This window comes from Magnolia sinica, chromosome 9 (genome assembly GCF_029962835.1).
Source record: "Magnolia sinica isolate HGM2019 chromosome 9, MsV1, whole genome shotgun sequence".
Lineage (NCBI taxonomy): Eukaryota > Viridiplantae > Streptophyta > Magnoliopsida > Magnoliales > Magnoliaceae > Magnolia > Magnolia sinica.
Genome location: NC_080581.1, coordinates 30,919,766 through 30,942,441, shown reverse-complemented (window position 1 = coordinate 30,942,441; position 22,676 = coordinate 30,919,766). Strand labels below are relative to the sequence as shown.

The following is a 22,676-nucleotide window of genomic DNA, read 5'->3' as shown; positions in this document are numbered from 1 at the left end:
GTGGTGTAATGGTTAACTCTTTAGTGAGAAGTTGTATCGGACTGTCTGATTAATTTTTGAACCAGGCAACCTAAATTTGACTACAAAATTTATATATTTAATTTTCTAAATATCTAATTTATATACTTAACAATTTAATATCTTTCTCCCAATAGTTCTTTAAAAAAAATGAAATTAAATTCAAGTAGATCGCGTTGCCAATTTGGGGCTGACTTGGAGGACCAATTCATGCCCCAAATCAGCCTCAAATTCATGCAATTTATTGGTATTATCCCACTTGTGAACTGGTGGACATTTATTAGATAGTGTATCATGAAAAAAAATCAAAAGGCTTTGTTTTAAAAAATAAGCGTCCACAAATTAACAATTAAAACTATTTAAACAATTTGATTTTGGCATTTTGAGTTAGCAATTACAGTCCATAATTTAATTGGTAAATTTTAAGTTAATACATGTCTAGTGTACAATTTTTTAAGGGCCCAAATTAGGTAGGACTCGGATTGTGAAGTGTAGCACACGAGCGTCAAAGTTTTTTGGACCCCACTCATGATGAATGTGTTATATCCACACTGTCCATCCATTTTGCCAAATAATTTTAGGGCATGAGCTCAAAAATGAGGCAAATCCAAAGCTCAGGTAGACCGTACCATAAGAAACAAGAATAATTAAACGATTATCATTAAAAATTTATTGGGGCTACAAAAGTTTTAGATCAAGCTGACATGTGTGTTTTCCCTTCATCCACATCAGTGTGACCCTATTAACAGGTTAGATGGAAAATAAACATTATAGTGGACCCTAAGAAATTTTTAATGGTGAGCATTCTATAACCACTGTTTCCTATGCTGTGGTCCACCTGATATTTGGATCTTACTATTTTTTTGAATCATAACCTAAAATTATGTGGCAAAATGGATGGACGGCATGGATAAAATATATACATCATTGTGGGGCCCATGTGGCACATGTACAATTTAATAAAATGTGCAGCGTGCGAGTTACAGTCCATTCATTTCACATAGGCAGGTCTTGTGGGTCTGATTATGAGGTATGTGTTATATCTAAACTGTCCATTCATTTGACGAGCTAGTCTTAAGGCTTGACATGAAAAATAATACAGATCTAATTATCAAGTGGACCACACTGCAAAAAGCAGTGGGGGATTGAATGTCTACCATTGAAACCCTTTTTGGGATCACAAAACTTTTGGATCAATATGAAATTTTTTTTTCCTCTTCATGCAGGTCTTTTTGACCTTATGAATAGATTGGATGGAAAATAAATGTTATGGTGGGCCTACGAATTGTTTAACGGTGAAAATCATCATCTCCGCTGCTATTTTTGGTGTGGTCCAGACGATCTTTGGATACGATTCATTTTTTGGGTAATGCTCTAGCCACGCTCAGCAGCTTTGTTTTGGGGGGTTTTGTTGGTTTTATCTTTTGATGAATCGAGTGCAAAATTATTATTGAAAAAAAAAGAAGAAAATAAAATAAAAAAAAGTGTAGTCATGTTCAGCACTAGAGATTTGACAGAAAAGCATACAAGAAATTTATAAATATTCAATCAAATAGCACGTCAAATAGTATGCATTGAAGGAAAATAAGGGCAATGTCATCATTTCTAAGAGAGTTAACTCAGACTATCCTTAAAAAGAGTTCCGCACTTAAGTTGCTAAAAGCAAAGGAAGATTATACCAGAAATACAACTGAGAGAACTTTTTGACGCCTTCCTAATCCAAAAAGTTGAAGTTGATAACCTGAGTTGGCATTAGGAATATCTTTGCATGGTGAAATCTTCACTTCCCTCCTTCACAATCCATATAAAGACTTAGAAAAAGAAGCATCTGGAAATAAATGAAATGTGAAAAAACATTATTGAGTATAATTACCATTAAAGAAAAGACAAAAAGTTTAGCATCTTAAACCAAATGAAACACACAGAAAGATGCATGTAAAACTCCTGGATAATCTATGACATGAATTTAGAACGAATGGATCTTGGTAAATTTAACAATCTCATATTTATCTCAAAATACTCACTTAATTTTTTATGCTAAGAATCCAAATTCAATACTTGCATAAAAGCTCACCTTTGAATAATGGACACTCCACACAACTTCTCGTAAAAGTCTACTGCAGTGTACATGGACCATGGATAGACAAAAAGGAAGACAAAAACATGGACCATGAAATCAACTTCATAAGGTTGAATAGTTCCAAAAAAAAAAAAAAGAACAAAAAAAGAAGAGAAATTGACATTTATCATCTAGCTAACTAATAACAAAATGTCAAATGAAAAACCAAAGGCATCTTAAAGTGGTAGCATTTAACACTAACAGTCTCATTAATTGTGGACTGACAATTCATCCGACGTGTGGCTTAGAGTCAGCTAAGTGTAGTCCTGTGGATATATATATATATATATATATATATATATATATATATATATATATATATATATATATATATATAGTTGAAGGAAAGTTGGATATATAGAGAAAGGAAAGAGATTCTTTGGAAATCATGGAAGAGAGGAAATCCAAATTCAAAGGAGGATTGATTTGGTGTACGGAGGTGGTAGCATGGGGTTGATGGGGCTATAACTGGCGACACTGTTGGTGAAGTGAGAGCTGTATCTGACATGCACCTACGAAAGGCTGAGATGGCTCGCCAAACTGATGCTTTTATTGCTCTGCCCGGTGGATACGGGACACTTGAAGAACTGCTGGAAGTCATTACTTGGTTGCAGCTCGGAATCCGTCAGAAACTGGTGGGTCCCTTGAACGTGGATGGATATTATAATTCCTTGTTATCGTTTATCGATCAAGCTGTTGACGAAGGTTTCATCGCGCCAGCTGCCCGTCGAATTATTATATCTGCCCCAATAGCCAAGGAATTAGTCAGGCAACTTCAGGAATATTTATATAAAATATATACTGTGATCCAACCGTTCAACAGCACATACACGAAAACTAGAAAATGTTATACATAGTCACGCTCAGCAGCTTTGTTTTGGGGGTTTTGTTGGTTTTATCTTTTGATGAATCAAGTGCAAAATTATTGAAAAAAAAATTAAAAAAAGTGTAGTCATGTTCAGCACTAGAAGTTAGCATTGAAAAATGAATCTGGATTATTATAATGACCAATATCTATAAGGCCTTCTAGTTGCAGGATGTAAAACACAATTAAGAATTTTAATATATTTAAGATTTGGAATTTATCACATTCCAAATACAAACAACCAAATGAGCCATCAAACACCTTTTCTTTTTTATTATTAACGTTGATGAAAGGTGGGCTCGTGAGTCATGTCAATTTGCAAATGAAAAAGAAGAATACAGGTGAATATCCTTTTCTCCGCCGAACTGATAACATCTCACCCTTCAAGGCACAAAACCTGTAGATAATAATCACAATATCGTTACTATTACAAAGGATGATATATAAAACCATGCCATATACTCTCTTTTTTCTAAAGCTCCACCCTGTCTGAACCATCATCTGACCATAAACCACAATATCCACTGACCTATCTCTATAGGCTTTGTGGGTGGACTTTGGACAACTGTTCCTTGATCATTTATAGAATGCTACGCAGACTTAAAAAATCAAATGCACAGTTAAGAAAGCTTGAGCAACTCTATATACCTACCCCATCTGGCTTATTTCAACATGGACCACCTAGAGTTGATCAATATCATTTTAAAGATATGCTTGATTGATGTCAGTTTAGAGATATCCTACATCTACAAATCACTAAAAAGGGATTCAACAATGCAAATCATCTAGGGATTCGACAATACACATCCCTAATTAGGGATTTGTTATACAAATCCAAATCCCTAATTCAACAATGCATATCCCTAATTGGGTATTCTAAATTGCAGAAAGCAACAACGAGAAGAGAAAAACCTTACACCAAACCTGAGAATCCGAGATTTCCGAGCAACAGAAGGTCGAACTGTAGCAGAGGGCTAATGAGATAGAGAGATAGAGGACTAGGGTTTTGAGAGAGAGAGGTAGAGAGAGTGAGAGGAAAAGCGAGTGAAAGCGCGCGATAGAGGGCTAGGGTTTTGAGAGAGAGAGAGAGAGAGAGAGAGACGCTCAACTGCACACCGGTTCGTACACCATTACGTGCGAACCTTCCTATCAACCGTCAGATAAGGCAGATGGTCTAGATGAAGGCGCTCTTATGCACGAGTTTGATAAAGCGAGTTTCCATCTCTGGCATGCCTCTTCTACCTATTCTCTAACTCTCCGAAGGACGTGGTGAAAGCGTTTTACAGGAAGTTCTTCTACTGGGATGCAAGGTGGGTCCTACTAGGATGTTAGTGATAACGCCACACTGTTCATCCGTTTTAAGAGGTCATTTTAGGACATGGGACAAAAAATGAGGAGTATCCAAAATCGAAGTGGTCCATATGAGAGGAAACATTGTATATTTAGTAACCACCGTTTAAATATTCAGGGTGCAAAAAAAGTTTTAAATTAGGCTAATATTTGTGTTCTCGGTTCATCCAAGTACGAATGATGTTATGAACGGTATGGATGGCGTGTTAATGCAAGGGCATTTTCACACCAGGCTCGAGTGGAGTCGCCTGTGAGATATAGGGGCACACTTGGGGTGAGCGGGCCCCATGAGGGAGGTCTCGTATTCGAGTCTCCTCACCGAGGGTAATTAATGCGTATTTCACACCTGGCTCGAGTGGGGTAGCCTGTGGGATGCAATGATACACTCGAGATGGGACGGCCCGTGTGAGGCGGTACTCATGTGATTTGGAGCCCACGAGGGGGGTTTGGCCGAGGTCCTAAACCATGAGATGTGGGGCCTGAGCTATGAGATAAAAGGATTAATTCGCTATTGTAAGACCCGTATCCTAGACCATACCGTTCCGTTCCGTAGGCTTCCACAGTCCTTTCGGTCAAATGTCAGCAACCCTCGACCTGTATTCGACGTTTGTGCGCGATCCTAAGCCGAGTCCTGCATATCGAAGTCGGCTCGACTCAAAACTTGTATCCTAGCGACCGCGCCGTCACCGCGACTCGCGCACCAATCCGATACCCGGGCTAGGAGATGTGAGCCCGCATTCATTTCGAAGAAACATCGCACGTTGCGAATTTCGAGAGAATCTCTATAACTCGTCACATCAATCAATCAAGTACACATCATTTCACAAGTCAAATACACCACCCATGCCCCATGCGACACCCCTCACAACTCAACTCTCTCTCTCTCCCCACCCATTCCTCTTTTACCTAAAATTCAACTCAACCCATCCCTCTTCTTTCACACTCATCCCTCTCTCCTTATATCACCCTCCTCTCTCTCATTTCTTCATTTTTCAAGCAAATCCTATGAGACTCCAACGTCCAAGCCTCCAGGTGAGAAGCCATGCGTGGCCCACCTTCTTACCTCCCATCTCCCCCCTCCAAGCCTCATCTCAACCATTGAAATTGTCCTCTTGGATCTCTAGCGCACGTTGATGGAAGAAGAAGTCATAAAAGATCTACCGGGTGGGTGATTTTATTTGTGATTTGAGGGCCCACCTATGTGAGACCCATCTTGATGTATGTGTTGTATCAGAGGGACCCATAGTGGCGGGTCCCTCTGCTACTCCGATCTCTCTCCCTCTCTTTCATTTTTCCTTGGTGATGATGATGGGTGGCCCACCTATGACATATGTATTATATCCATACCGTCCGTTTTGGGAAGTATGGACCCCACTTGATGAATGGATTAGATCCACACCGTCCATAAGTGGGCCACATGAACGTGGGATCATCTCAATGTAGGTGGCTGATGAGTCACAAGCACATGGGACCCATCGTTGATATACGTTTTTCATCCATCCAGGCCAGACAACGTCTAATGGCCTGGACGTTTTATGTATATATTATATATATCATATATATTATTTAATATTATAATATTATATTATGTGGGTCCTACGTGGCCGTGATGTATGCCTCCATACGGTGAGACCGACTGTGATACGTGTCTCACTGGACGGTGGACACCACCATGGTGTATGGGTCTATGCACTGTCCAGACTGTACGGTGGCAACCACCTTGATGCATCTATATCCACACACCGTTCAGGCCATGGGCGGTGGTACCCACCTGATGCAGTGCTGCATCCAGCACGTGGGCCCACCCATGATATTTATATATATGATGTATCCTCACCGTCCAGTAACTGGACGGTGGGATCTACTATGATATGTGTTTTATACCTGCCGTCCTAGACGGTGGGGCCCTGGCGCACAGGTGTGGCATCCACACCGTTCATCTGAGGACGTGGGATCCACCGTGATGTAAGTGTTTCATCTACGCTGCTGGCCCCACACGTGGAAACCATGTGATGTGGACGCCAGCAGCTCTGCTGCTGCACTTTCGTCAGTAAGTTCTGTGGGCCCTTCCATGATATATGGGTTTAATCCACACTGTCCGTCCGCTTGGCAGGACGTGGGACCCACCCACACGTGCTGTACGCGTAGGGTGGGCCCTGCCTTGATGTATGTATTCCATTACCGCACCGTCCAGATCTGGACGATGCTGTGTGGAGCCCACCTTAATGAATGCTTTGTGTGGCAGCCGTCGATATATCTGTTTTACATCCACACTGTCTGTCCATCTGGACCGTGGTCCACGTTATGAAATATTTGTTTTATCTCACCGCAGATGCATGTGTTCATCTAAACGGTCCAGCCATTTGATCGGTCCGTCCTAAGGCTTGGAAGAAAAAAAAAAAGAAGAAAGAAAGTCAGATCTAATTATCATGTGGCCCACACTACAACAAGCAGCAGGGGTTTGAACATCTACCATTGAAACCCTTTTGGGTCACAGAGGTTTTGGACCCATATGAAATTTGTTTATTCGGGTCTTTATGACCGCATGAACAGTCTGGATGAAAAATAAACCCTATGGTGGGGCCCACTGGAACCTTAACTGTGGGACCCTTTATCACTACTTTTAAGTGTGGTACGGTCCAGATGATCCTTCAAATATAATTCTTTTTTTTTTTTTTTTTTTTGAATAATGCTCTAAATGATCTCTAGCAATAGATGAGTGGTGTAGATGGTGCAACCCATTTGGTGCGGCCCATTGAGATGTATTTGGAGTCCATGAGTCGAGGCCCATTGTGATGTATTTGGGGCCCATGGATAGAGGCCCATTGTGATATATTTGAGACCCATGGGATGTGGCCCTTTGTGATGTATAGTAGAGGCCCATTGTGATGTATATGTGGCCCATATGATGCGGCCCACCTGATGTATGAGAGGACTATGGAAGCGATCCATCGCGATGTGTGTTAGGTCCTTGTGTAAGGCCATGAGCCCACTATATGTCCGGCCCTATGTGGGCAACTCCTTGGAAGTAATGATGGTTAAATGTTCACATTGATGGGCAATAATGGTTTAATGTCTACATTGTGACCTTCCCTTAAGCCTTTTTCAGCCGATTGTCGAGGCCGATTGTATAGGCCGATTCCAATTTGTCGAGACCCAGTATTAAGGCTGATTCTGATTTGTTAAGGCCGATTGTATAAGCCGATTTTGATTGTCGAGGCCAAGTATCAAGACCGATTCCGATATATCGAGGCCGATTGTATAGGTCGATTCCGATTGTCTAGGCCTAGTATCGAGGTCGATTCCGATTTGTTGAGGCCGATTGTATAGGCCAATTTCGATTGTCGAGGATAAGTATCGAGGCCGATTTTGATTGTCGAGGCCAATTGTATAGGCCGATTCCGATCATTGAGGCCGAGTATTGAGGTCGATTCAGATTGTTGAGGCTCAGTATCGAGGGCGATTTCGATTGTCGAGGACGAGTATCGATCCGATTATCGAGGTCAATTGTATAGGCCAATTCCGATTGTGAAGGCCCGGTATCGAGGCCGATTCCGATTTCTCGAGGCCAATTGTATAGGGCCGATTCCGATTGTTGAGGCCTAGTATCGAGGCCGATTTCGATTTGTCGAGGTTGATTGTATAGGTCGATTCCGATTTGTCGAGGCCAATTGTATAGGCCGATTCCGATTGTATAAGCCGATTATAATTATCGAGGCCGATTGTACATGCCGATTCTGATTGTCGAAGCCGAGTATTGAGGCCGATTTCGATTGTCGAGACCGATTGTTGAGGCCGATTTTGATTTCGATTTCGATTGTCGAGGCCCAATATCGAGGCCGATTTCGATTTGTCAAGGCCGATTGTATAAGTTAATTTCGATTTGTCGAGGCCGATTGTATAGGTCGATTCCGATTGTCGAGGCCGAGTATCGAGGCCAATTCCAATTGTCGAAGCCAATTGTATAGGCCGATTCCAATTATCGAGGCCGATTGTATATGCTGATTCCGGTTGTCGAGGCTGAGTATTGAGGCCGATTTCGATTGTCGAGGCCGATTCTAATTCTGACCGTCGAGGCCGATTCCGATTGTTGAGGCTGATTCCATTTATTAAGGCCGATTCCGATTGTCGAAGCCAATTCCGATTGTTGAGGTCGATTCCATTTATCGAGGGCGATTCCGATTATCGAGGCCAATTCTGATTGTCGATACCGATTCCGATTGTTGAGGCTGATTCCGTTTATCGAGGCCGATTCCGATTGTCGAGGCCGATTCCGTTTATCCAGGCCGATTCTGATTCTGACTATCGAGGCCGATTCCGATTGTTGAGGCCTATTGTTGAGACCGATTCCGATTGTCGAGGCCGATTATCGATCAAGGTCGATTATCATGGCCAATTATTGATTTCGATTGTCGTAGCCGATTGCCGATTACGATTGTCGAGGCCCAATGTGATGTATATGAGGTCTATATGATGAGGCCCACCATGATGCATTTGAGGGCCAGGCGATAGAGCCCATTGTGATGTATGTTAAGTCTATGTGAAAGGCCCATCAAGATGTGTATTAAGCTCGTGAGTGAGGCCCATGGTGTTGTATATTTGGCCCTTGTGTGAGGCCATGGGTCCACTATATGTTAGGCTCTATGTGGATTATTCCTTGGAGGCAATGTTGGTTAAATGTCCATATTGTGGAGGTCGATTGTCGATGCCAGTTACTGATACCGATTATGAGTATGTGACAGCATAACATCATGATACATGCCTGTACGCATCATCTATATGATTGTTATGAGATGTGGTTAACCATTACATTTGTCATAGGCAGGTTATTATGAGACTCCCTTATAGGTGGAAGTTATCTCACATGAGCGCACAGTATGCGCAAAATTGATGCATGGCTGGATTATATGACTCATGCATCTTGCATTGTTTATTGTGATTACTGTAAGCCCTGGTGACATCAGGGCTGTAGCCTCCATAGGCATATAGTGGATGGCCAGATGAGACACCGAAAATCTGTTATTAGCATCGGGCTGCCATAGATGGCCTGGGTGAAAATCCATAAACCCTCTGGTACCAGAGGACGCCGCAACGTCAAGACCGAGTGGATATATGAGCGCCCGAGTACCAAATATTAGTAAGCCACTTTTTCTACTATGCCATGGTCAGTTGGGAGGGGGTGTGGCCTTATCCGCCCGAGTGAAAGGGCTATAAATTTGGCTAAGTTTAACCAACTCCTAAATGAGTCTGCTATCGACGAGCCGGGTAGGCATTGGTATACTGCTGGCAGGCGGGTAGTGATGTCTTTTCCACTCGCTGGGCTACACGGCTTGCAGAGACAGTAGTCAGCTTGGAGTGTACTAGATCCCGATGATGATCCTAGAGATGTATAGTATTGATTTGTGGAGCAGGAGTTGTATAATCATTCATTCACTATCCACTCGGACTGGTGGTGGGCAACTATTCATTACGTATACCTTCGCAATGGCCAGGATTTCGGTTGGGGCGCCCGACTAAACTGAGATTAGGAGTTTACCACATTGAGCCTGCCTATCTAAATTTAGGTATGAGATTGGTTTGGATAGAAGTCCCTTGTGATGGACCCAATAGCCTGCGATACTATATACTATCATCTCGACTCCACACTCCAGCATGGTCATTCCATTCACACCGCATATTATTTTACATTCGCGGTATATGGCATTTTGGGTTGTTGTGTTTCTGCATTTATATAGTCTAGATACGGCTGACGGTATTCGTGAACTCATCAGGAATTGTATATTGCATTGTATCCTCAGCATCTGATATTTGGCTCTTTATGATTCCTTATTTACACAGTTGATCTATATTGCGTACTCTGATATTGTTTGACTCATGGACTTGTCAGTATTTTTGCTTACTCTGATTACTCTGATATTACTTACTTGGCACTTACCTTGTACACACACTTTCACCACCCATTAAGCTTTTTATAAGCTTATGCACGATAGATACGTGTAGGTGGCGTTAGGTTGCAGCAGCGTTGGGCTTGGAGCGTGCAGCGAACCTTTGGAGCTTTGATTTTCGATATATGTATTTCCTTTTCAGCATTGTATTCAAATAATTATATTAGTGGATATGTGATGATGATGTTGCCTTTGTGATTTGGGTAAACTTATAGTTATGATTCTTACGAGATAAATGTACGTTGGAAAATTCTCCTTCTAGGATTTCAGGATCGAAATTTAGCGTATGGACGCTGGGAGCCGAGAATGGAATACTACGGAGGCTGTCGGCACTGGATTCAGCGATCGGAATTTCTGTGAGTCCGATCTCCGAGTTTGGGGCATGACAACCATGCTTTAACAGTTCGAGCTTTTAGAGCAAGTGGTTAATTGTTCTGCATCAAATTGGTATCAGAGTAGGAAGTCTCATGTTCGATTCTCCTTACCAGGGGTGATTAATGGCAGGGGCATTTTTCCGCCAGGCTCGAGTGGGGTTGGGTAGGGCCCACGGAAGAAGTCTCGTGTTCGAGACTCCTCACCGGGGGTAATTAATACACAGGGTTTGTGCTATGAGATAAAGGGATTAATTCGTCATGCTCGAACTGTCGAACCTAGGAAGGTTTCAAAGGTAAGAATTTCCTTACCCAGTTCAAATTTTCTCTACTCCCTTGTCGGTGCTCTGTGGGCCCAACATGATGTGTAGTGGGCCACACAATGTTGATTGAAATCTTACCATTAAAAACTTTCTAGGGCTACCAAAGTTTTGGATCAATCCAATATTTGTTTTTTATCATCATCCATGCTTGTATGACCTAATCTACAGGTTGAATGTCAAACAAGCATTACGGTGGGCCCTAAAAAATATTTAATGGCGAGAATCATTATCACCACTGCTTCCTGTCATGGGGTCCACTTGAGATTTGGATCTGCCTCAGTTTTGGGATAATGCCCTGAAATGATAAGGAAAATGGATGGACGGTATGGATAAAACCCATATGTCACATGACCTTTCAGTACACGTAGAATAATTAGCTGCCCACACAGGACTCATGCAAAATTTTTTGAGAAGTCATCATACTTGATGTGACTCCAAAATCTGAATAGTCCACGTGAAGCAGAACCTCATGAAATCTCCTTGGCCCAATTTTTACTTTGATTCAAAATTTTGGTGGGCCATGAAAAATGAAAACACTTTCCATGGCCCACCAATTTTATTTTTTTATCAAGGTGAAAATAATACTAAAAAAATGCATAGATGGTATGGATATAACCCATACATCACAGTGGCCACTCAAAGCTCTTGCATGTTCCCAGCTGCAGACGAGCGGATTTCCTGCGGAAGCCTTTTTGCGTGGGGACGCAGATTGCGTCCAACCCTTGCCCGGACGGTAATCCATTTAGGCAGGGCTCTGTGGGGTCCAATGTGATTTAAGTGTTTTATTCACGCCGTTCATCGTTATCTCATATCATTTTAGGGTATAAGACAAAAAATAGGCAGGTAAAGGAGTTAAGTGGACCACAAAGTTGGGATTTAAGGTCCACCGTTAAAAACTTCTTGGGAGTTAGAAACGTTTCGGATCAAATTGATATTTGTCTTTTTATCTTTATCCACGTCTACATGACCTTATGAATATGTTGGATGGTAAAAAAACATCACTGTGGCCCTTAGAAAGGTTTCAATGGTGGGTGTCATTATCACTGTAGGTTCCTTTGGTGTGGTCCATTAGAAATGTAGACCTACTTAATTTTTAGTATTGTACCTTAAAATGATACGGGAAAAGCGATGACAGTGTGGATAAAACAATTACATCACAGTGGACCCCACGGAGCCCTGTCCAGACGGATTACGGTCTGGGCGGGAGTAGGACGCAATCCGCGTCCTTTGCATGGAAGGGGATTGCGTGCGTAGTGAGTAACTTACCAGGCTTAGTGTATTGAGTAAACTCTGTGAGGTCCACTATGATTTATGTATTTTATCTGCTTTGTCCATCCATTTTATCATATAATTTTAGAGTTTGAGGCAAAAAATGAAGCATATACAAGGTTCAATTGGACCACATCATAGGAAACATTTGAATTAAAAGTCTACTGTTGAAAATTCTTTTGGGGCCACAGAAATTTTGGATTAAGATTATATTTGTGTTTTCCCTTCATCCATGTCAGAATGATCTTATGAACAGGTTGGATGGAAAATAAACATCACTGTGAGGCCTAGCAAGGTTTCAACGGTGGAAATCATTATCCCCACTGTTTCGTGTGGTATGATCCAATTGTTTTTTAGATATGATTCCATTTTGAGCTCAACCCCTTAAATTAGATGAAAAAACGAATAGATGGTGTGGATAGACCAAATACATTTAAGGTGGGCCCAACTGAGTTTACTAAGCACGATATGAGAGTTACCAATTTCTTATCACATGAAATTCTGGACGCGGATTGCGTCGTACCCCGCCCGTCTCTAGCCACGAACGGGCAGTTCTGTGGGTGGGCCCACCTTGATGTATCTGTTTATCTAAACCGTTCATCACTTATGTTAAATCATTTTACAGTATGTGTATAAAAATGTGGCAGATCCAACGCTCAAGTGGACCACACCACGGGAAGCAGTGGTGATAATGATTCTCACTGTTAAATCATTTTGAGGACTCAAGGTGATGTTTATTTGACATCCAACCCGTACGTAGATTAGGTCACAAAGACCTGGATGATGGCAAAAAACAAATATCAGCTTGATCCAAACATTTGGTAGCCCCAGAAGTTTTTAATGGTGAGAGTTCAATCAACACTGTGTGGCCCACTTGAGATTTTTATATACCTCAGTTTTGGGTTCATATCATAAAATTATTTAAAAAAATGTATGGATGGTGTGGATTTATCACTAACATGTTGGTGTGACATACCTAGCATCGCAATGGAAAAACTTCATGTGAAAGGCTTCGGCTGCATCCACAGGAGAGTTAGAGAATAGGTGAAGAGGAACTTGCTTCAAACTCACGCATAAGAGTGACTTCATGCAGACCGTCTGCCTTATACTACATTTGATAGCAAGGTTTGAAAATAATGCCCAGCGTTCCTCTCGGCTGGGTGCCGGCAAAGGTTAGCCGCATCCGCGGTTCCGCCCGATTTTCTTGTAGTGAGCTACAATATGATAAAACTAAAAGAGAAAAGATTCTATTAGCTATGCCGTGAAACACAGCAGCCCCTGAGCAACATCAGCTGGGTCTATCCAAGTGCCATGTCAATCAGGCCAGCCGCATTTCCTCACATGTTTCGTTTCTTAAAATATGATTACCTACGACAGGTTACTTAGTCAGATATGAGGCAAGGCAGAAAACTGCTCCGGCTAGCAGTTTTTTGAAAAGCAGATGGTGCTTTTTATTTTTCTGGGCCCACCATTTGGTAATGTAAACCATTCATCTAGTAGAACCCATCATAGACGAGGCCAAAATTCCCTCCATCAGACAACCCTTTCCATCTGATTGGTGGCTCGCAAAATGAATGGTTACAATGAACAGCTCACACTAAAAGAGAAAATCATGGGCTCAATTGATCTGTTGGGAGTTGGAATCATCCAACATTGGAGATTTTCACAGCGTGCCCCATCCACATGAGGCCCACCAGACCATTCTCCATAGCCAAACATTATATATTGTTTTCTTCAAAATGCATCATGCTTCATCAATCAAAGTTGGGAAATTGACAACCATCTACAAAATCTTTTCAAAATTCAGCTGAAAATTCTATATTATATTTCACAGTCACTACTGACCATAAGTACATGCTATATGTAAAAGCTGTGCGGATGCAAAACCATACCGAATTGTGAAAATTCAATTCTATAAAGAGGAAATGACCAAATTAAAATGAATTTTCCATGTATTTAAAATTAGGAAGTAGCCCTTCAATGGAAATTTACTTCTCATGCAAGCCCAATCATCACACCTTTCAGATGATTCTAGGCATTTGATAGGAAGTGAGACTTGTGGGAAAACCACAATGGTTTGAACAATCTCAGGAAACTGTTCACATTCAATTAAGAGAGTTCATCCAAGCACTTAGTATTGTGAGACTGGTCTGATTTTTGGACTTCGGGACATCATCCATGATGGGGCCCAGTGGATGAGTGACCCGGAATTCTTACGTGTGCCATGTGTACACATGCAGGTACGCGCTGTATTAGCACTTCTATACAAATGTATAATTGAAAGAAATACGAAAACATATCAGAGGACTGTCTAGTACTTGAGACAGGATTGACGGCAAATTCAGGAATAGACAAGAACTCATCTGCAGCTATAAAACCTTTCGCACTTCGATCAAGTTGACAAAATCTCTGATACAACGACACAATTTCTTGTTGCGAAATTGAATTTACCACCTAGAAGAACTGAATTAACTTTGTATTTACAAAACAAGAGATAGACAATAATAGAAGAGAAATGTTAAGGCAGTTTGTTCCTTCTGCCCCACCATGTGATGATCAAGACCGTTCATCTAGGTCTCACCATAAATCAAGCACATGGCAAAAATCTCTTCGCAGTAGATCTTCCACTCCATAGAAAGGCGAGCTAGTAGCAACGATCCAGAAAAGCAGTTTCCAACGTTGTATGGACGGTAAAAATCTCTAATTCATGAGATTTTCAACATTGGACCCATATTGTTGTCAGAAGTCTTTAATCTGAAATTGTTTGGGTTATTTTACCGGTCGTGGGCCAGCCACGACTGGTCGTGGGAGCAGCTCGACTAGTCGTAGCTCGCTCGACTCAAAGTCCAGCGAGCCCTGTTTTTCATGTCCGGGCCCTTTAACCAGTCCTAGGGATTGTTCGACTAGTCGTAGCTCGACCAGTCGTAGCTCCCCTTCGACTAGTCGTAGTTACGCAGATTCGTTCCGCGATTTTGCGGATTGCGAAAATCTGATTCCTTTCGCAACTGGGATGTGAAAGGGAAGTTGCCTAAACTATAAATAGGTGTTCCTAGGGCTTTTCTAGGGGATGAGAAATAATTCTAAAGCTTTCTAAAAGGGTTCTAGGAAAATCAAAGGGTGTAGCAAGGGTGAGATTCGAGGTTGTTCGGATTGGGTAAGTCCTCTCTCTTTGTAATTTCTATTTCATAGTGGATCTCTGTCGCTTTGTGCCGTGGTTTTTTCCTGCAAGGATTTTCCAAGTTAAAACTTTGTGTTCTTCTGTGATTGCTTTTTACTATAAAATTACTATCCTAGATCTAGATCTGTGTGATTCCGCAGCACAAATCCCCAACAAGTGGTATCAGAGAAATCGTTGGGGCACAGATATAAATTTGAGGGATTAGTAATAATGGCGAGTACTAGGTATGAGATTGAGAAGTACTCAGGAAAAAATAATTTTGAGTTATGGAAGATCAAGAGGATGAGTTCCTTAATCAAGCAAGGCGAAGATGGTGCTCTCGAGGAGCGAAAGTCTACTATGACTGATGATGATTGAAATACTCTTGATAAGAAAGCTTTATTATCAATCCATTTATGTCTCACGGATGAGGTTCTCTACAATGTCATGAGGGAGAAAACTGCGGCTAAGTTATGGGCGAAGTTAGAGGATGTTTATGCGAAAAAATTCTCTGAAAATTGCCTATACTTAAAGCGGCAGTGGTATAACTTCAAGATGACAGAGGGTGGAGATCTGGAGGCTCACATTAGCAATTTTAATAAATTATTTTGTAAATTGCTAGATATGGAAGAAGTAATGAAAAATGAAGAACAGGCATGTGTGTTGCTGAATTCTCTTCCGGAGTCGTATGAGTCATTCAAGGACACCATGTGCAGTACGAATAAAACCCTGAGTGTCGACACCATTATCTCAGCCCTTCAAGGGAAGGCTATGAGAAAGCTAAACGGTGACATGTGGACATCTTCTGATGCACTATTTACAATGGGTAGGAATTGTGAACAAGGTACGGGTTCTTCAGGTTATAGATCCAAATCCAATGGCAAGGGCAAAGGAAAGGTAAAGTGCTGAAATTGTGGGAAGGAAGGACATGTGAAGAAGGATTGTAAAAATTCTAATCGAAGAGAGAAGATTCTGAGGCTTCGTACAAGGAGGCCAATGTTGCCACGTCAGATGGATTGAGTGGATGTGATGGTGATGTTTTGTCTGTGTCTACTATTAGGTGGTTATACGGTGATCATAAGGACGAGTGGATGCTAGACATAGGGGCATCTTTTCACATGACTCCTCATCGGAGTTGGTTCACCAACTACAAGGAGTGCGATGGTGGATAGGTGTTTATGTGCAATGGCTTTGCCTGTAATGTTGTGGCTGCTGGTACGGTGTGCATCAGGATGTTTGATGGGGTGAAGAGCACCCTGATGATGTCAGGCACGTTCTTAATTTGAAGCAGAATCTGATTTCTCTTGGTGTACTTGAGGCAAAAGGATGTAAGTACATAGGAATTGATAGTGCTCTTTAGGTATCTAAGGGAGCACGGATAATCATGAAAGCGTAACGACCCGGTAACTTATATAGGTTGATCGGGAGCACTTCAAAAGGTGGAGCTGTAGTGGATGTAGCAGATTCCACCTCTGCATGTGTGTGGCATGTTGGGCATGGCCACATGAGCGGGTAGGGCAGGAAGGCTGAGATGTGCGGACAGGGATACAGAGCAGGTGGAGCAGCCACCTTTGAGAAGAATCACACAGCATGATCACAGGATATCGGCGTGGTACATGGACGACTCTAATATCGCAAGGGATTCATCCTCTATTCTGATGGCTCTAGGTGAGCTTGGTGCTGAGAAGTAGAAGGTGATTATGGGCGATGTGATGGATTCGTTGTACCAGACCAACATATGGGAGTTGGTGGAGCTTCCAGTGGGCCAGAGAGCAGTTGGATGCAGGTGGATCTTCAGGAGGATATAACATAGATATAGGGCGAGATTGGTAGCGAAGGGTTATGCTTAAAAAGAAGGGATTGGCTTCTCAGAGATATTTGCGCCAACGGTATCGCAGGTGTCTATTAGATCTGTGATTGGCGCTGGTTGGCTAATGTGATCTTGAGCTGGAAAGATGGATGTGGAGTCTGCACTTCTGCAAGGGAAAGTGAATAGCAGATCTACATGAAGCAACCAAAGCAGTTCGAAGTTAAAGGGGCTGAGAAAAGACTTTACAGGAGGTCGTGGTTCGACTTATCGCCTAGGTAGTGGTTTGATTCCTTCATGGTGAGTTACGAATTGATGACATGTAGATCGCCAATTATGACATATCAGAAATCAATGTATTGAAGACTCGGTTAAGTGGGACATTCAGGATGAAGGATCGGGGGCTGCAAAGATGGTTCTCGGCATTAAGACTGAAGGAGGAGTAGGCTTTGGTAATCACAGAAGGAATACCTTGTGTGTAGTTATTGATCAAGGATGTGATGGGCCAGGCAAAGCCGGAGAGCGTTCCCTACGCGTCTCTCCTCAAGTTTTCTTCAGGACATGTCCCAAAATAAATGAGAAAAATCAGGATATCTCATGAGCCTTATTCAAATGTGGTTGACAATGTATGCCATGGTCTAGATTAGACCGGTTATTTCACAGGCTATCAATGTTGTGAGTAAGTACTCTGGCAAGCAATATTGGGTAGCGGTGAGATGGTAAGAAGACTACTTCTTTTCTTTTGGGAAGACAGGAGCAAAGGTAGTTGGGCATGTGGATTTAGATCCGGTAGACGTGATTAACAAAAATGTTTCTGCACAGAAGTTCAAGTTCTGTACAACTTTTCTGGGCTTGGCGATGGCGTAAAAGAACGACAGAGTGTGCACGAGAAGCGTTGATTGAAACTATGATGCAATGAAGAGATAAGAGAAGAGGTCAAGAAGCTACATGGTTAAAGATTGAAGACTTGGTGGAGATTGTTGTTAAAAGAATTTAATCTAAAATTGCTTGGGTTGTTCGACCGGTCATGGGCTAGCCACGACTGGTCGTGGGATCAGCTCGACTAGTCATAGCCCGCTCGACTCAAAGTCCAGCGAGCCCTGTTTTTCATGTCCGGGCCCTTTGACCAGTCGTGGGGATTGTTCGATTAGTTGTAGCTCGACCAGTCGTAACTCCCCTTCGACTAGTCGTAGTTACGCAGATTCGTTCCGTGATTTTGCGGATTGCGGAAATCTGAGTCCTTTTGCATCTGAGATGCGAAAGGGAAGTTGCCTAAACTATAAATAGGTGTTCCTAGGGATTTTCTAGGGGATGAGAAACAATTCTAAAGCTTTCTAAAGGGGTTTTAGGGAAATCAAAGGTTGTAGCAGGGGTGAGATTCGAGGTTGTTCGAATCGGGTAAGTCTTCTCTCTTTGTAATTTCTATTTCATAGTGGATCTCTGTCGCTTTGTACCGTGGTTTTTTTCCGCAAGGGTTTTCAATGTTAAAACTTTGTGTTCTTCTGTGATTGCTTTTTACTATAGAATTACTATCCTAGATCTAGATTTGTGTGATTCTGCAGCACAAATCCCCAACACATGTGGTGGGATATTCAAGATGAACGGTCCAGATCATCACCTGGTAGGGCAGAAGTGAGGAAATTCCTTAGCAGTCCCTATAACAGAAAGAAGAGCTTTTCAGCTCGCTGCGCAATGAACCGTTGCAATCCATCGCCACTTTACAGTAAAGCTCGCCGTACAATAAACGAATCGGGTCTGTACTCTAAATCTCGACGATTGACAGTTTTCTATTTCAGCCATCCGATTGAAGGCCACAATTAATTCGACAGCCATAATTGCAGTTACCATTTGCTTTTTTTTATCTGCAGTGGCTCACCAGATGGACGGTTGTAGTAACCATCCGTACAACCAATGGATCAGAGAAAGAGGGAGAGAGATTAAACATACAGAGATTGTCGCAGTGTTCTTAAACTTCTTCGATATCGTACTGAGTCTGCATCGACGACGCGTTCCCCATTTCTCTTTATTATCTAATACTGAAAGAGATATTTCTCTCCTTTATCTAATAATGAGAGAGAGAGAGAGAGAGAGCCGATGGAAGAAGGGAGGATCAATTGTATATTAAACAGGGTGGGGAGCTATATGACACTCTGGCAGGGTATGACGCTTTACACGCAGGTACTCGGAACTTGGAATCGTGACTCACACTCAATTAAATTAAACTGTCTAAATTATGAAACTTACTATATTTAAGTATCATGCAGAAAATCATATTATTGGACACTTCCTATCCTCTGATTAGAAGATATGTTTAAACAGGACCGTTGGATGCCTTTTCATTTTAATAGTACAATAAATGTCCACTAATTTTTGGTTCATGATGCATTTAAACTCGATCTCATAATTTGGCCTGTGTAATTTTAATTATGTATGATTTTTATGTAAATTTCTAAGTGCATGTGTATCATCTTTCATATTCTGCCAGAGTATCAAAGTCATTCTGGAAAACGTTGGGATGGGGCTGCTTTGCGGCTTTGTCATTATGGACGAATCACGCAAGCAAACGAAAAGAGGGCCTCGTATAGTATAGTCCTGGGCAAGGACGGTGTGGGATCTTTCTCGACTTTCTCGCCCTGCTCCTCCTTTGAGTACTGCTCTCGCATGGCACGTCTGTACGGATTATCCAAGCCATTCATCTGCTCCTCTTTTGAGTAGTGCTCTCACATGGCACGTCTGTACGGATTATCTAAGCCGTTCATCAGGTAGGACGCACCTTTTGGATCCCTAAGCGTGAAAGATCGAGCTGATCCTCTGTTAATGTGGACCGCAGGTCTACAGAAGGATTGGATGCTTGGAAGGAATTGGTTGACTGTCCATAATGATTTGGATGTGTAGTTGGTGAGATGAGAAAACTGTCCTGGTTCTCTGATTGGAGAGTCTACACGGTGGGTCCTCGCTGATCGACGGTTTTTCTTATCTTGTGTGGGCTAGAGTCATGTGTTGGTTTCCCACCATTTAGATAAGAGTATTTGACTATTAGTTACATCTGAATATTATTTTCCTTTTGTAGTTTAATCATCCATTGTGTTGCACATCTCATTTGATGAGGGAAATGAGACCATTGATTTAATAAATTCATGAACTTGTTGAATTCATGAATTTGCATTGGATTTGGACGCCGTAAATTTCAAAGTCTAATGAAGTTTTAAGTCCTTTAATTTAAAAGCATTCATACCAATGTTAGAGCATTTATTATAATGAAAAAACCTTGAGGGCCTGTTTGAAAAATGAAAGGAAAGTTAATTTTTCATTATATCCAATGAAAGAAACATTATTTTCCAACTTTGAGGGTCCGTTGGAAAATGTTAGAGCATTTATTATAATGGATTAACTTGGAGGGCCTGTTTGAAAATGAAAGGAAATTAAGTTTCCATTCCTTGTTAAGCCTTTATTTTGTATAGGAATTTGTGGAAACTCAATCTCTAACTTCTTTTTTGTTAGAAAATTAATAAATTTAGTTTTCCACTTTCATATATATATATATATATATATATATATATATATTCACATTAAAATGAGTTTATGAAAAGTTAAAACCCAAATATGCCACCACCTACCTTCAGTAATATTACATGTGTTATATTTACCAATGTAACGCCATCGTATTTTGGTTCCCGTAATTTAGATAGTGCCATTATAATGTCATGTTTGCCAATCATGCCATTTGGTTCTTATAACCTTACATTTGTTACATTAGTCCCTGAAACTCTTGTATTTGATCCTTATAACTCAAAATTGCCATCCACTTATTTGGACAAGATCTGACATATCCAAATTCGACGATATAAATGCAGCCACATGGCATGTATAAATCTTCACGAAGTATGCTAAATATACGAAAGACATCTCAATAATGATCAGGTCTCCGAAGAGTGAAAATGAGAGCTTCAGATGTCCGGGGGGTGAATAGGACCATGTCAAATAATCGAAATAAGTGCTGAATATGTAAATTAATTAGAGTTTTCAGTTGCTTAAGTATTGAAACGTTGATTCCAAATAATTCGTAGGACAACCTTCACCTAAAGTTTTAGGCAGGATAACCTTATTTCACGAATTTCTTTAAAATCAAAACTTCGAGTAAATAAAAGTAAAATATTACAACATTCACTACTTTAACTGAAAATTAAATACAACTATTCATCATGTAAAAAGTAAAAAGGCATTCACCATATAACACAAAGAATTATAGTGGTTTATTATTTTAAAAATTGTTTAAAAACAGTCATACCTACTCCACTCCCAAAATTACTCTCCATGTAATTTTGGCTTTTACTATGAAAAAGGTTTTCCTAGGGTCTCTTTAAAACCTGATACAATTCTTGTAATTTTACCAGGCTATCACAACCAAACCCTTCACTGAGATTTTCAGGCTATCTCAGACAGAACCTACACTGACATTTTCTGGCTATCTTAGAAAAATCAAATAAAGATTAGAAGGTATACTTATCTTCACCGTAGAAGACGTATCAGAAGCTTGTAGCCGTATAACCGCTTTCTTAAATGTCAATTGTTCCTTGTTCAGTCAAATAGAAAGGGTCCAAGGTTCTATTGATTTTAATTAAGTTTAAACCAATGGCTACTTGTGTTAATTCTCTTAAATCTCCAAATAAGAATACAGTTTAATCTCTTTAGAATCAGAATAGAAATATCTTGAGATTATGGGAATTAAATAAAAAACTATAAATAAAATTTATAAATACCATTCAAATAGCTTGCTAATAGATTGAGCTTCTCTCTCTTGCAGAAGGATTTTGATAATTAACTTAGATATTTCGGATTGAGAGAGGAACTCAATGTATAGGCAAAGAAGTTAAATCTTCGACTAGCCCGATGCAGTCTTTGACTAGCCCGAGCAAACCAGATTCAATTCAACGAACTTCGAATCGCGCGGGATAAGATCTATGCAAAATTCAACTAGCTCGAGGACCAGTTCGACTGGTCGAATTTGCAAAAATCCAAAATGTTATAGTTGCTGGACTTGGAACTAAAGTTTCTCGGGCTAGTCAAAGGACAAGTTTCGACTGGTCGAACCAAAAATTCAACTTGTTGGATTTGTAACCAAAATTGATTTTTACTTCGGCTTGAACTTGGACTAGTTGAAAAAACTTAAGATAGTCAAATCAAAACTTAGGTTGGTCGAATTCCAAGAAAAATAAGTATAAAAACCCAATTTTAAAATTTTTTTGAAAGCACCTAATCCTAAGGTCTTTCTAGGGTTTAATACTACCTGAGATATATGAAATATCTGAACTTCTTTGACTTGAACTTGGTTACGGAATTCATCTTGACTTTTGAGCTTGATCTATTCTTGAACATCAGTTGATCTTTAGCTTGATCTTCTCTTGAGAATGTATTAGTCTTGAGCTTAATCTTTTCTTGATCTTTTCTTGAT

General features: G+C 40.9%; 2 pseudogenes; one reads left to right on the top strand and one right to left on the bottom strand.

The window, feature by feature from the left end:
- LOC131254807 (uncharacterized) overlaps positions 1-19,825 on the bottom strand; it is a 38,032-nt pseudogene extending 18,207 nt beyond the window's left edge.
- On the top strand, positions 2,182-2,994 carry LOC131256250 (cytokinin riboside 5'-monophosphate phosphoribohydrolase LOG7-like; annotated as a pseudogene).
- Positions 19,826-22,676: the final 2,851 nt, after the last annotated feature.